This window comes from Periophthalmus magnuspinnatus, chromosome 5 (genome assembly GCF_009829125.3).
Source record: "Periophthalmus magnuspinnatus isolate fPerMag1 chromosome 5, fPerMag1.2.pri, whole genome shotgun sequence".
NCBI classification, from domain to species: domain Eukaryota; kingdom Metazoa; phylum Chordata; class Actinopteri; order Gobiiformes; family Gobiidae; genus Periophthalmus; species Periophthalmus magnuspinnatus.
Window position 1 is genome coordinate 25,612,040 of NC_047130.1, and position 12,360 is coordinate 25,624,399.

General features: G+C 42.4%; 1 protein-coding gene and 1 pseudogene across 2 annotated transcripts in view; one reads left to right on the forward strand and one right to left on the reverse strand.

Moving 5' to 3' along the window:
* The window catches only part of fkbp5 (FKBP prolyl isomerase 5), a 52,179-nt gene that overhangs the window by 29,555 nt on the left and 10,264 nt on the right, over nt 1–12,360 (reverse strand). The gene's annotated exons all lie outside the window — the stretch shown is intronic.
* LOC117370513 (sodium- and chloride-dependent GABA transporter 2-like) lies at nt 8,480–12,321 on the forward strand (annotated as a pseudogene).

Here is a 12,360-nt window from a genome sequence, read left to right on the forward strand (position 1 = left end):
TATTCAATTTAAATATTGGCTCTATCTTAAATATTATGTATGTTTTATTGCATGTATTGAATTTAAAACAAGCCCTGGTTTGTTTTTATTTGTCGCATTGTTTCATTGTGTTAATAAACATAAGCATGAACGTGATTGGACAGCTGACATCTGTTTGTCCTCACTTGTGTTTGTCCTTTCATTGTATCAACTGTTAAGGATCAAAGGAAGCGCAGCATAACACTGATGCAATAGTTGAGAAACAATACCAACAAATGTTGCCTAATACACGTGCCTGTTTTTCACTTTGTAGGCTTATCTACATTGTTGTAAGGATACGAGAAATTATCTTTGAGGGTTATGGGAGCAAGGTGTGTCAAAAATGTTACCCAGCTGTCTAATATTTAAGCCAGACTGATAAAGCCTAGTTGCCGTCTCCCAATCCCCAAAGGCTTTTTTTTTTTTAAATTGCTGTATCTATTACCTGATGCACTTTAGATCTTAACTCACAAATTCAATGTTTGACAACATGTTAACTTGGTGTTGAACATGCTTACAATTTTAATGGAGTGCAGCCAGGTGTGTGTGCCAGAAATCAACTTCCAAACAAAGCATATCTACATACAGCCCAGACAATGCACAAATCACTTATGGATGTGATTTTAAATGACAGCTACACAGCTGCTGACCCACAGTGCATCTCTCCCGCTGTTACTGTCAAGGTCCACTTCATTCTTTCCACCAAAACTGACCTACTTTTCCAGAGCTCGGGCTTTGACAGCACAGAACATATTTTATACAACCCTGACATACCACAGGTGCCTGCAGAATGTGAAGCACCGTCACACACCGTGTATACACAGATGACCATGATATTATTATTATTATTATTATTATTATTATTATTATTATTATTATTATTATTATTATTATTATTATTATTATTATTATTATTATTATTTTATTTTATTTATTTATTTTATTATTATTATTTATGTCTGTGGAAGGTAGGGCCCACAACAACAAAAAAATTAAATTCTGCTGGCTGAACAAACGTTTTTAGAGTGATAATATTTCACCGCTCATCTAAGAAAGAACTAAAGCGGCTACTTGGATTCAAACTTTTGTCCAGATGAGAGATTTCAATTGTCTTTTGCCGTTTATTAGATGTGTACAAATTTGTGTATTTCTCTGCTGTACTTTACACTAATATTACATATATATTTTACACCATATGTGGCCTGACCTACCTGGGAGTGAGAGTTATATACCATGTGTTTCATTATATACCATAAGGTCATGTCTGTTTGAGAGTTTACCTTTTACCATTGTGAATCATTACTACAATGGTGTCATCTTTTTCAGCTTCAGCAGTTCCTTGTTTGTGGATAATTCATGGGAGGAAGCCAGACAGGAGACAGAAAACACTTGAAGCTTAAATCTAAATATTATAATAAATGATAATATTGAAAAAACAATTTATGTCTCTGATACTCTAATTAGTACAACATAATAATTCTAATGAACTGTTATAAATAAAATAAATAGCTCAAGACAAGCCTTTACCCTTTTTACACCACATAAATACATCTAATTCATGAACATACTTATTAGTGAAAAATAAGTCAAAAGTTTTACCACTGCCACTTATGCAGAATTTGAATATACTCTATATATTCTGTACATTTTACCCCTGAACCTAACCAAACAAAAACGTAAAGTCTTTTGTGTCTATGATCTACAGGTCATGGGCTCCCTCATAGTACAGTACATGTATGAAATACTGTGTAACTGTGGATAAGGCAGTGATGGTGAGCGCTTTTGCATATGTCTTAGCTCTGTAACAAAGTTTGTCTTTTTTAACTGGCTACTTTTACTTTAATTCAACTATGTTTGAAGCCTCCTCTGTAGTTTGTGAATGTTTAACTTGCTCACATGTTCAGAGTTAACATATGCTACAAATCGAAGCCTCAATGGTCCTCAACGACATTGCTTTTCTATGACACCTGGGTCGACCATCTGCTGCCTCTCGGTCCATAGGCGCTCCGCTCATTTGTTTCTAACAGCTTTACATGCTCAAATTAATCAATGTGGAAGAGTTAAAATGCAAATACAATGTTTGCTTGTTAAAGTAAGGTCTGAACATCTTTTCTTTTGTCTTTGTTTCTATTGCATTATGGCTATGTCAGGGTAACTGCAATGTTTTGGTTTTAGGACTGATTCAGGGAACATATCATTGCATGTCTTTCAAACCCACAACATAAACTATTGATTTATCATAGAACATCTTCTGGATATTATGTACATTTAATTTACACTTTGAGGAACCTTTTTCTTATTAAATTTTAACTGATGTTAACGACATAAAGGGGACGCTCTCTGCTGTGATAGCTCTGACCTTACATCCTGTTAATGACTGATTTTTGTGCAGAAAAGTAGCAATTACTGTTATAGCTTCAGTGATTGTGGTCATTTAATATCTGAGAGATGCAAGGCATTTTCAAGTTGGAGTAAATATAAACTCCTCTATCATCTTGTTTGTCCATCCAAAACAACATGCTTTTGCAATAGGCAACAGAGTTTGGGTAATCTGTGACACTGAGTAATGTGGGACACTTAGTTTTGATGTTAATAATTTGTGTTCTAATCAATATTTCATATCTAAGTTAGAAACACTTATTGTCCATCTGATGCCACACGATTGTTCTTCATAATAGTTTTTTTCCCAGTTTGATAAATGTCAAATGCAAGAAATGCAGCCAAAAAAAAAAAAAAGAAGTTATTAGTCATTATCACTAAAATTGTTTTAAGAGCATATTTTATTTATTACTTAAAAAGTAATGCAACAGTTGTTGTATATTGTTGTATTATGTTTAGGTAAAATATTAATAAAATATTTTTTTCCTAATAGCACTTTTTTTTACTAAGTGACATTTTGTGAGGGTCCCACTTTTGAACTACTTTGGATAATCTGGGACGGCATATTTGGGTAATGTGGGACAGTCAATTTGGGTCTTAACTTGGACTAAATAGACATTATAAAGAACCAAAATGTCATAAAATAATGTGTAACAGTCATAAACATGTTTACATAGATAAATACATGTGACATTGTGTTATATTTACTGATATAGTCACCTTGACTGTACTACTGTCATCCTCAGGGTTATACGCTGCTTGAGGCCCATACTAGTGTGAATGGGACCAGATATCTACTATTCTTACACTGTAAGATGTAGTGACTTTAACTGGGAACTGAGTTCATAACATGTTTAAACTGTAAATCCTCACAAAATGTTTGAAAGATCTAGGTCTACAGGTTGTCTACAGTGACGACTGGTCATTTCATACACGACATGCACTCTACACAGTAACAAGACATGAAAGCAAACAAGCACAAATCTAACAAAGAATAGAAATATAAGTAAAACATATTAATAGAATAATAAAATAAAACGCTGTTTTAAATGAGCAGGTAAAAACTGAGAATAACAGGTGTCTGTAACTGTAATCTTAAAGATGATATTAAGTCTCATAAACCTTGTCAGTACGTCGCCCGGACTGGCGTTACCGGGGCCCCACCCTGGAGCCAGGCCTGGGGTGGGTGCTCGGCAGCGAGCGCCTGGTGGCCGGGCCTTTCCCCACGGGGCCCGGTCGGGCCCAGCCCGAAGAAACGACGTGGGGCCGTCCTATCCGTGGACCCACCACCTGCGGGAGGAGCCATGAGGGGCGGGTGCGGAGAGATCCGGGCGGCAGTCGAAGGCGGGGACCTCGACGACCGGATCTCCGGACATGGAGACTAGCTCTGGGGACATGGAATGTCACCTCGCTGGGGGGGAAGGAGCCTGAGCTTGTGCGGGAGGTTGAGCGTTACCGGCTAGATATAGTCGGCCTCACCTCCACGCACAGCTTGGGCTCTGGAACCCATCTTCTTGAGAGGGGTTGGACTCTCCATTTCTCTGGCGTTGCCCGCGGGGAGCGGCGGCGAGCTGGTGTGGGCTTGCTCATTGCCCCACAGCTCAGCCGCTGCGTGTTGGGGTTCACTCCGGTGAACGAGAGGGTCGCGTCCCTGCGCCTTCGGGTCGGGGACAGGTCTCTCACTGTTGTGTCGGCCTAAGGGCCAAACAGCAGTGCAGAGTACCCGGCCTTCTTGGAGTCCCTGGGAGGGGTACTAGACAGTGCACCAACCGGGGACTCCGTTGTTCTCCTGGGGGACTTCAACGCCCATGTGGGTAACGACAGTGACACTTGGAGGGGCGTGATTGGGAGGAACCGGCCTCCCCGATCTGAACCCGAGCGGTGTTTTGTTATTGGACTTCTGTGCTAGTCACAGCTTGTCCATAACAAACACCATGTTCGAGCACAAGGGTGTCCATCGGTGCACGTGGCACCAGGACACTCTAGGTCGGAGGTCGATGATCGACTTTGTTGTCCGTGTCATCTGACCTCCGACCGCGTGTCTTGGACACTCGGGTGAAGAGAGGGGCTGAGCTGTCAACTGATCACCACCTGGTGGTGAGTTGGATCCGCTGGCGGAGAAGGAAGCCGGGACAGACCTGGCAGGCCCAAGCGTATTGTGAGGGTCTGCTGGGAACGTCTGGCGGAGCCCTCTGTCAGGGGGGTCTTCAACTCCCGCCTCCGGGAGAGCTTCTCCCTGATCCCGGGGGAGGTTGGAGACATGGACTCCGAGTGGGCCATGTTCTCCACCTCTATTGTTGATGCGGCTGCTCGTAGCTGTGGTCGTAAGGTCTGTGGTGCTTGTCGCGGCGGCAATCCCCGAACCCGGTGGTGGACACCGGAAGTAAGGGATGCCGTCAAGCTGAAGAAGGAGTCCTATCGAGCCTTGTTGGCTCGTGGGACTCCTGAGGCAGCTGATGAGTACCGGCAGGCCAAGCGTGCCGCGGCTCGGGCAGTCACAGAGGCAAAAACTCGGGGTTGGGAGGAGTTCGGGGAGGCCATGGAGGAGGACTATCGGACGGCCTCAAAGAGATTCTGGCAAACCGTCCGACGCCTCAGGAGGGGAAAGCAGTGCTTCACCAACACTGTTTACAGTGCGGGTGGAGAGCTGCTGACCTCGACTGGGGATGTTGTCGGGCGGTGGAAGGAATACTTTGAGGATCTCCTCAATCCCACTGTCACGTCTTCCGAGGAGGAAGCAGAAACTGGGGACCCAGAGGCGGACTCGTCCATCACCCTGGCTGAAGTCACTGAGGTGGTTGGCAAGCTCCTCGGTGGCAAGGCTCCGGGGGGTGGATGAGATCCGTCCCTGAGTACCTCAAGTCTCTGGATGTTGTGGGACTGTCTTGGCTGACACGTCTCTGCAACATCGCGTGGCGGTCGGGGACAGTACCTGTGGAATGGCAGACCGGGGTGGTGGTCCCTCTGTATAAAAAGGGGGACCGGAGGGTGTGTTCCAATTACAGGGGAATCACACTCCTCAGCCTTCCCGGTAAGGTCTATTCCAGGGTACTGGAGAGGAGAATCCGACCGATAGTCGAACCTCGGATTCAGGAAGAGCAGTGTGGTTTTCGTCCTGGTCGTGGAACACTGGACCAGCTCTATACTCTCCATCGGGTCCTCGAGGGCTCATGGGAGTATGCCCAACCAGTCCACATGTGTTTTGTGGATCTGGAGAAGGCATTCGACCGTGTCCCTCGTGGTGTCCTTTGGGGGGTGCTCTGGGAGTATGGGGTCCGGGGCTCTTTGCTAAGGGCTGTCCCGGTCCCTGTATGACCGGAGCAGGAGCTGTGTTCGCATTGCCGGCAGTAAGTCAGACCTGTTCCCAGTGCATGTTGGGACTCCGCCAGGGCTGCCCTTTGTCACCGGTTCTGTTCATTATATTTATGGACAGAATTTCTAGGCGCAGCCAGGGGCCGGAGGGGGCCTGGTTTGGGAACCACAGGATTTCATCTCTGCTGTTTGCAGATGATGTTGTCCTGATGGCTTCTTCGAGCCAGGACCTGCAGCAGGCACTGGGGCGGTTTGCAGCCGAGTGTGAAGCGGCTGGGATGAGAATCAGCTCCTCCAAATCCGAGGCCATGGTTCTCGACCGGAAAAAGGTGGTTTGCTCCCTCCGGGTGGGTGGTGAGTCTCTGCCCCAAGTGGAGGAGTTCAAGTATCTCGGGGTCTTGTTCACGAGTGAGGGAAGGATGGAGCGTGAGATTGACAGGCGGATCGGTGCAGCGTCTGCAGTGATGCGGTCGCTGTATCGGTCCGTTGTGGTAAAGAAGGAGCTGAGCCGGAAGGCGAAGCTCTCGATTTACCGGTCAATCTACGTTCCTACCCTCACCTATGGTCATGAGCTTTGGGTAATGACCGAAAGGACAAGATCGCGGATACAAGCGGCTGAAATGGGCTTCCTCCGCAGAGTGGCCGGGCGCACCCTTAGGGATAGGGTGAGGAGCTCGGTCACACGGGAGGAGCTCGGAGTAGAGCCGCTGCTCCTACACGTTGAGAGGAACCAGCTGAGGTGGCTCGGGCATCTGCTCAGGATGCCTCCTGGAAGCCTCCCTAGGGAGGTGTTCTGGGCATGTCCCACCGGGAGGAGGCCCCGGGGAAGACCCAGGACACGCTGGGAGGGACTATGTCTCTCGGCTGGCCTGGGAAACGCCTTGGGGTCCCACCGGAGGAGCTGGAGGTCGTGTCCGGGGTGAGGGAAGTCTGGGAGTCCCTGCTTAGACTGCTGCCCCCGCGACCCGGCCCCGGATAAGCGGAAGAAAATGGATGGATGGATAAACCTTGTCAGGACACATAAAAGAAGAGAGAAATGTACTATTTCTATGTATTTGACAAAGGTTATGCCTTTCATTTCACTTTTGTGATACTGTTTTTGATCAAATTACAAAACATGTTCAGGATTCCTGAATGGTATAATAAGTCTGTGGAGGTGACTGGAAAGTTTGAACAAAATGGCGTCAAATTTTTTAATAGTGTCCCAGATTATCCAAATTCACCCTACTTCAACAAAAAAGGATGTGAGGATGTCTGAATTATCCAATCTGCTCAGCTATTCAGGGCTAATCTATCATTATAATGAATTTACTGTGTCATCAAGTTTGTCATTTAATTTAAAAAATAATGCATACAAGTTTTAAACTTAGTTTGTGTAATTAATTTGTCTCCCACAACAAGACATCTGTGTCTTGCAGTTACACTGTAGCTTACCTAATCTTTTATTTTGCACCCTCTTCTTTCAGCAAAAAGTTCAGCCCTTCAAAAAGTCTGGTGAAGCCACTTAACACTCATAGTTAGATATCTGATTTAGTGACCTCTAGGGGTGATATGTTAAAAAATCTGCTCTTTGTCAATGCAAAAGTCTATAAAAAACAAATACATGTTGATGGTGTGTAGCCAAATTACAAATTAAATTTAAACTCTGCACCTTTTGAAAATAAAACTTGTATCTCTCATAACTGCCCAGTAGGTTATACTTTATTGAATGTCAGCCCTGTAAGCTTATGGCCTCATGCCCAGCCTGTAGGTTCAACCCATTAAAATGTTTATAGACATTATAATGGACCATATGCAATTTTGTCCTACTTGTTTTGTTTTTTAACAAAAATAAATAAATAAAGAAAACGCTGATTAATATGATGTGATGCTACTAGTAAAGTCCCTGTGTGTTTCACAAACTGAAAACACACAGGGAAACACAAAAGTAAATTGACACCTCACTCTTTTTCAAAGTTATTCAAGCAGAAAAGGAGACACCCACAGTCCTTTCCTCATCTCATAAAACTTATTTCTGCAATCACCCCCAAAAACAGACTTAATAAGATTGTCCTATAAAACCCGATCAATTTCACTTCCCAATTCCCATTCGAACACCATTAAAATCCACAAAGATACACAATTAGGCCTAGCTGCTGTCATAATTACAACATCACAAGCTTTTGACACAGGTAGGGTCTAGTGTAATCAAATACAGTGCAAACCGACTCAGGCTGTACTGAGAGTGCCCATTTCCCCACAGACTGTTCTATCAGTGTTGGCCACTCCTCTGAAACTCATTCATTTCGAACTCCTTCAGGTGAGCAATACTACAGGTGACACATCTCCTTTTTCTTAATTCTTTGATTTATGACATAGTAGTAGTATTAGTAGAAGTAGTAGTAGTGGTAGCAGTAGTAGTAGAAGTAGTAGTAGTAGTAGTAGCAGTAATAGTAAGCCTAGTGTAAATATACGTTTGATTGTGTAGTTTGATGTTTCCATTTGTTCTTCCTTGTGTGCTGTGAATCCTAAGCATAGCATACTATTTTTTTTCATATTCACACTGGACACATTTTTTACATAACATTCCCTGACAACAAATACAGATATAAACGTTAGGCATCTTTTGACACAGGAAGAACAGGCTGCGAGGTTCTAAAGTGATTATAGGTGCACAGTGTATTAATTAATTATATAGTAAAAGATTGTCAATTTTTACAAATATATTTTGTTTGTAGTATGGGTGTGGGTCAGAACCAGCCTGAAGTAAAGGTCATGGGAGAGGGGAGACATGGGCAGTAAAATGGAGTATCTCATTGGCTGTGGCAGGACACTTGGTTGGTCTTGGCAAACGTGTGGAGATTTCCATATCTCTGCTACAAAAACGGAGGAGGTCAGTCCAGTCAATAACGGTCATTCTCATGTCGGCAGAACTGAAAGAGACATTTTTTTATTTTTCAAAGGTGGTCTTCCTGATTCCATATGTGGTGTTCCTGTTCACGTGTGCATTCCCATCTTCTTCATGGAGACCACTCTGGGACAGTTCACCAGCCAAGGAGGCATCACCCTGCTGGAGAAAGCTCTGCCCTTTGTTTCAGGGTAAAATTAACCACTCCATCTGAATAGAGTTATATATTTATTCAATGCATGTGACAGAGAAACAAAGACTGGAACTGGAAAAAGTCCATGGAGACAAGCAAATGGTGACCCTGATCCAGTCTGTGTTAATGAGTCATTAAAACTACTTACTCAAAGCAATAAGTCCAATCATAAGGTCAAATTATAGGAATAGAAAAAAGTTGTGCTCATCATGTTGTGTTGGTTTTGAAACCTGAGCCCTGCCTGACACCCATGTTTCATCCCCCAGGTATCGGTTATGGAAGCCAAGTGGTGATCCTTTACAGTGGAGTTTACTACATCATTATTTTGGCCTGGGCGTTTCCTCTATCTGTTCTCCTCCTTCAGTTCAAAGCTCCCATGGGCCACCTGTCAAAATTCTTGGAACACAGGTGGAAGCGGTGACTGGGTTTTACAAGTCTGGCAATGTTTTTGACTTTGTGATTATTTATTTATTTATTTATTTATTTATTTATATTTATTTTAATTAGGACAGTGCATATTAATCAACATGTCAACAAACAGCATCAATGTAAATATGCCGGAATTAGCACAATAGATACTTTACATCCGTTGTCCTAAGGCAGGTCAGAAACAGAACATTTAGAGAAACACACAGATGAGACAAAAGTGCACATAGACACGACAACAAGTGAACCACAATAGACCATATTCTGAGTTTAAGATGCCCCAAGAAAAAAAAGAAAGAAAATATATATAGATGTGTGAGTAATGTTGTGTAATGTCTCTCTCTTTTTTTTTTTTTTTGCATTTGTCCAATAAGTTGACTGTTTTGAGCATGGATCCAATCAAACATCTGTCATGCAGTTGACCGGGGGCGGGTCCTCTTCTGTTGTGGAGTTCTGGGAGTGAGTGATTTTACACAATCACATTATTAGTACTACACATCTCAAACATCAAGAGTGGAAATGTGTATTTATTATATTGTATTTCTTTAATACAAATAGCTGTTATGATTTTGCTTTGATATCATGATATTTCAAATGGGGTTAGGGCTACCGAGTCAACTAGACAATCAAATGACTACTATACTTTATATTATATTTTGTGACCAGAGGTGGGTAGACTGGCCAAAAACTGTGCCCAAGTAAAAGTACCAATAGAAGTAGAAGCACTGGAGAAATGGCTCAAATAAGAGTAAAAAGGCATTGGGAAACTTTTATAAACAATACTAACTCTCTGTTTTATCTGACATTGTTGCACTCTATGAAACAAAAAACAGATTAGAAAGATGTATTTATGTCCTTGGTTCCAGGAGGAGGATCTTGGGACTGTCTGATGGGATTGACCACATTGGGAATGTTCGCTGGGAGTTGGCCTTGTGTCTTCTTTTGGCCTGGATTGTGTGTTACTTCTGTGTGTGGCAGGGAGTCAAGTCGACAGGAAAGGTTAAAAATCAAGATACACTTTGTAACTTTTCTGGTGGATGGTCTGTACCTGCTTGTCTTTATGGAGATGGATGGATTTTTAATTTATCTACTAAAAACGTTCCATTGTGCACCTTTAACAGCATTGATTAAAATTGTATTAATAAATGTTTAATTGTGTTTTAGGTGGTATACTTCACTTCCACATTCCCATACCTGATGCTAGTCGTATTGCTGATTCGCGGACTCACTTTACCAGGAGCTAAAGAGGGAGTGATATTCTACCTGTATCCAGACCCATCCAGACTCGCTGATCCAGAGGTAGACAGTGTTTCAGTGTTTGACATGCTTCTTCATTTCGCTGTCTATTCATGTGTCTGGAATATATGACAGGAATTGAAGCCTGGAAAATGCTGCGGGCTCCTTAGACCTTTGTTCCTTCAATTTGTGACAGAATTTACAGTATAGACAAGACATGTTTGAGATGTTATTGCTTCACCAAGAATTTTTCAACAGTATGAGATTAGAGTCATCTATCTCTATGGAAACAAGCAGGTAATAGCGGCAGGCAAAGTTACAGGTCACAATAAGAATGAATGTGTTTCAAGGTGTTTTTGACGTTTAGCAAAATGATAAAAAATCTCTTAAACTTTATTTAAGAGACTATTTTGCTGAAAGGTAGGGAGGGGGGCCTTGTCTCAGTTGAGGGATGAGGTGCCTCTTAGTTACCAGTTTGTCCCAAGGCTAACTAAAACATGCTAGGACAGGCGCCCCTAAACTCTTATATTCTTTTTGTGTACTGGAGGTTTGGAGTGATGCTGGCAGCCAGATCTTCTTCTCTTATGGTGTGTGCATGGGTATTCTCTGCTCACTTGGAAGTCACAATAAGTACAACAACAACTGCTACAAGTACAACACTGCAAATCTTATTTTATATATTATTTGATCGGTGAAACTAAAAGTATCTTTCTCCAACAGAGATTGTGTTTACTTGGGTCTCTTGAACAGTTTAACCAGTTTTGTAGCTGGATTTGCCATCTTCTCTGTCTTGGGCTTCATGGCAAAGGAGCAGGGAGTGCCTATATCAATGGTGGCTGAATCTGGTGATGAAGAAAAACGCATATATTTATTTATTTTTTTTTTTTTTACAGTACAGTAATAACTCTTCTTCACTATAGGTCCAGGCCTGGCGTTTATTGCTTATCCTCGTGCAGTGGCCATGATGCCTGTTCCTCAACTATGGGCCATTTTCTTCTTTGTGATGCTACTCTTATTAGGATTAGACAGTCAGGTCAGGATTTCAATCAAATGCATGAAAGATGGAACAAATGTACACCCTGTCACTAATTATCATGTATGTGCATCTGTCTGTTTTATAGTTTGTGAATCAGGAAGCTCTGGTCACCACCATCTCAGACATGTATCCAAACTTTTTTCAAAACCCTTGTCGAAGAAAACTGCTCCTCCTGGGCTTGTGTGTGGGGAGTTTCCTTGTTGGCCTTTTGCTAATTACTGAAGTGAGTCTGAACAATTATAGTGTGTCATCTGACTGTAATGTAAATATGTTTTTTTTTTTTTTTTATTATTTTATTTGGTAGGGAGGCCTCTACATTTTTCAGCTGTTTGACTACTACGCCTGCAGTGGGATGACCCTGTTGTTGTTAGCCGTGTTTCAGTCCGTGTGTGTCGGATGGGTCTATGGTAATCATAACTGAACTGAATACAATTTTACAGTACTTATATTTTACAGGTATGATTTATTGTGCAGGTGCAGATCAGATGTATGATAATATCCAGGACATGATTGGATACCGGCCTAATGCCTTTATGAAGTATTGTTGGCAGTACCTTACCCCTGGAGTGTGTACTGTGAGTATTATTGCATGTGGACAAAGTCTGTGTGTGACATCTGCCAAAGACTCATGTGCTTTGTCTTACACAACCTCACTGGCCTTAACCTTATTGAGCATTTATTTAATTACAGGTGTTTTATTGCTACCATGTTACATAAGTTACAAAATTCATTTCTGAACACAGATAGCTATTTGCTCTGACTTCTCCTCTGGTGACTATTTTAGATTTGCGTTCCCTTTCAGTTTTGAATAGACATGCAGAAGCTAAAACTTGAATATACCCAGGAGTTATTATACCTGTAACTTGGTCAGAT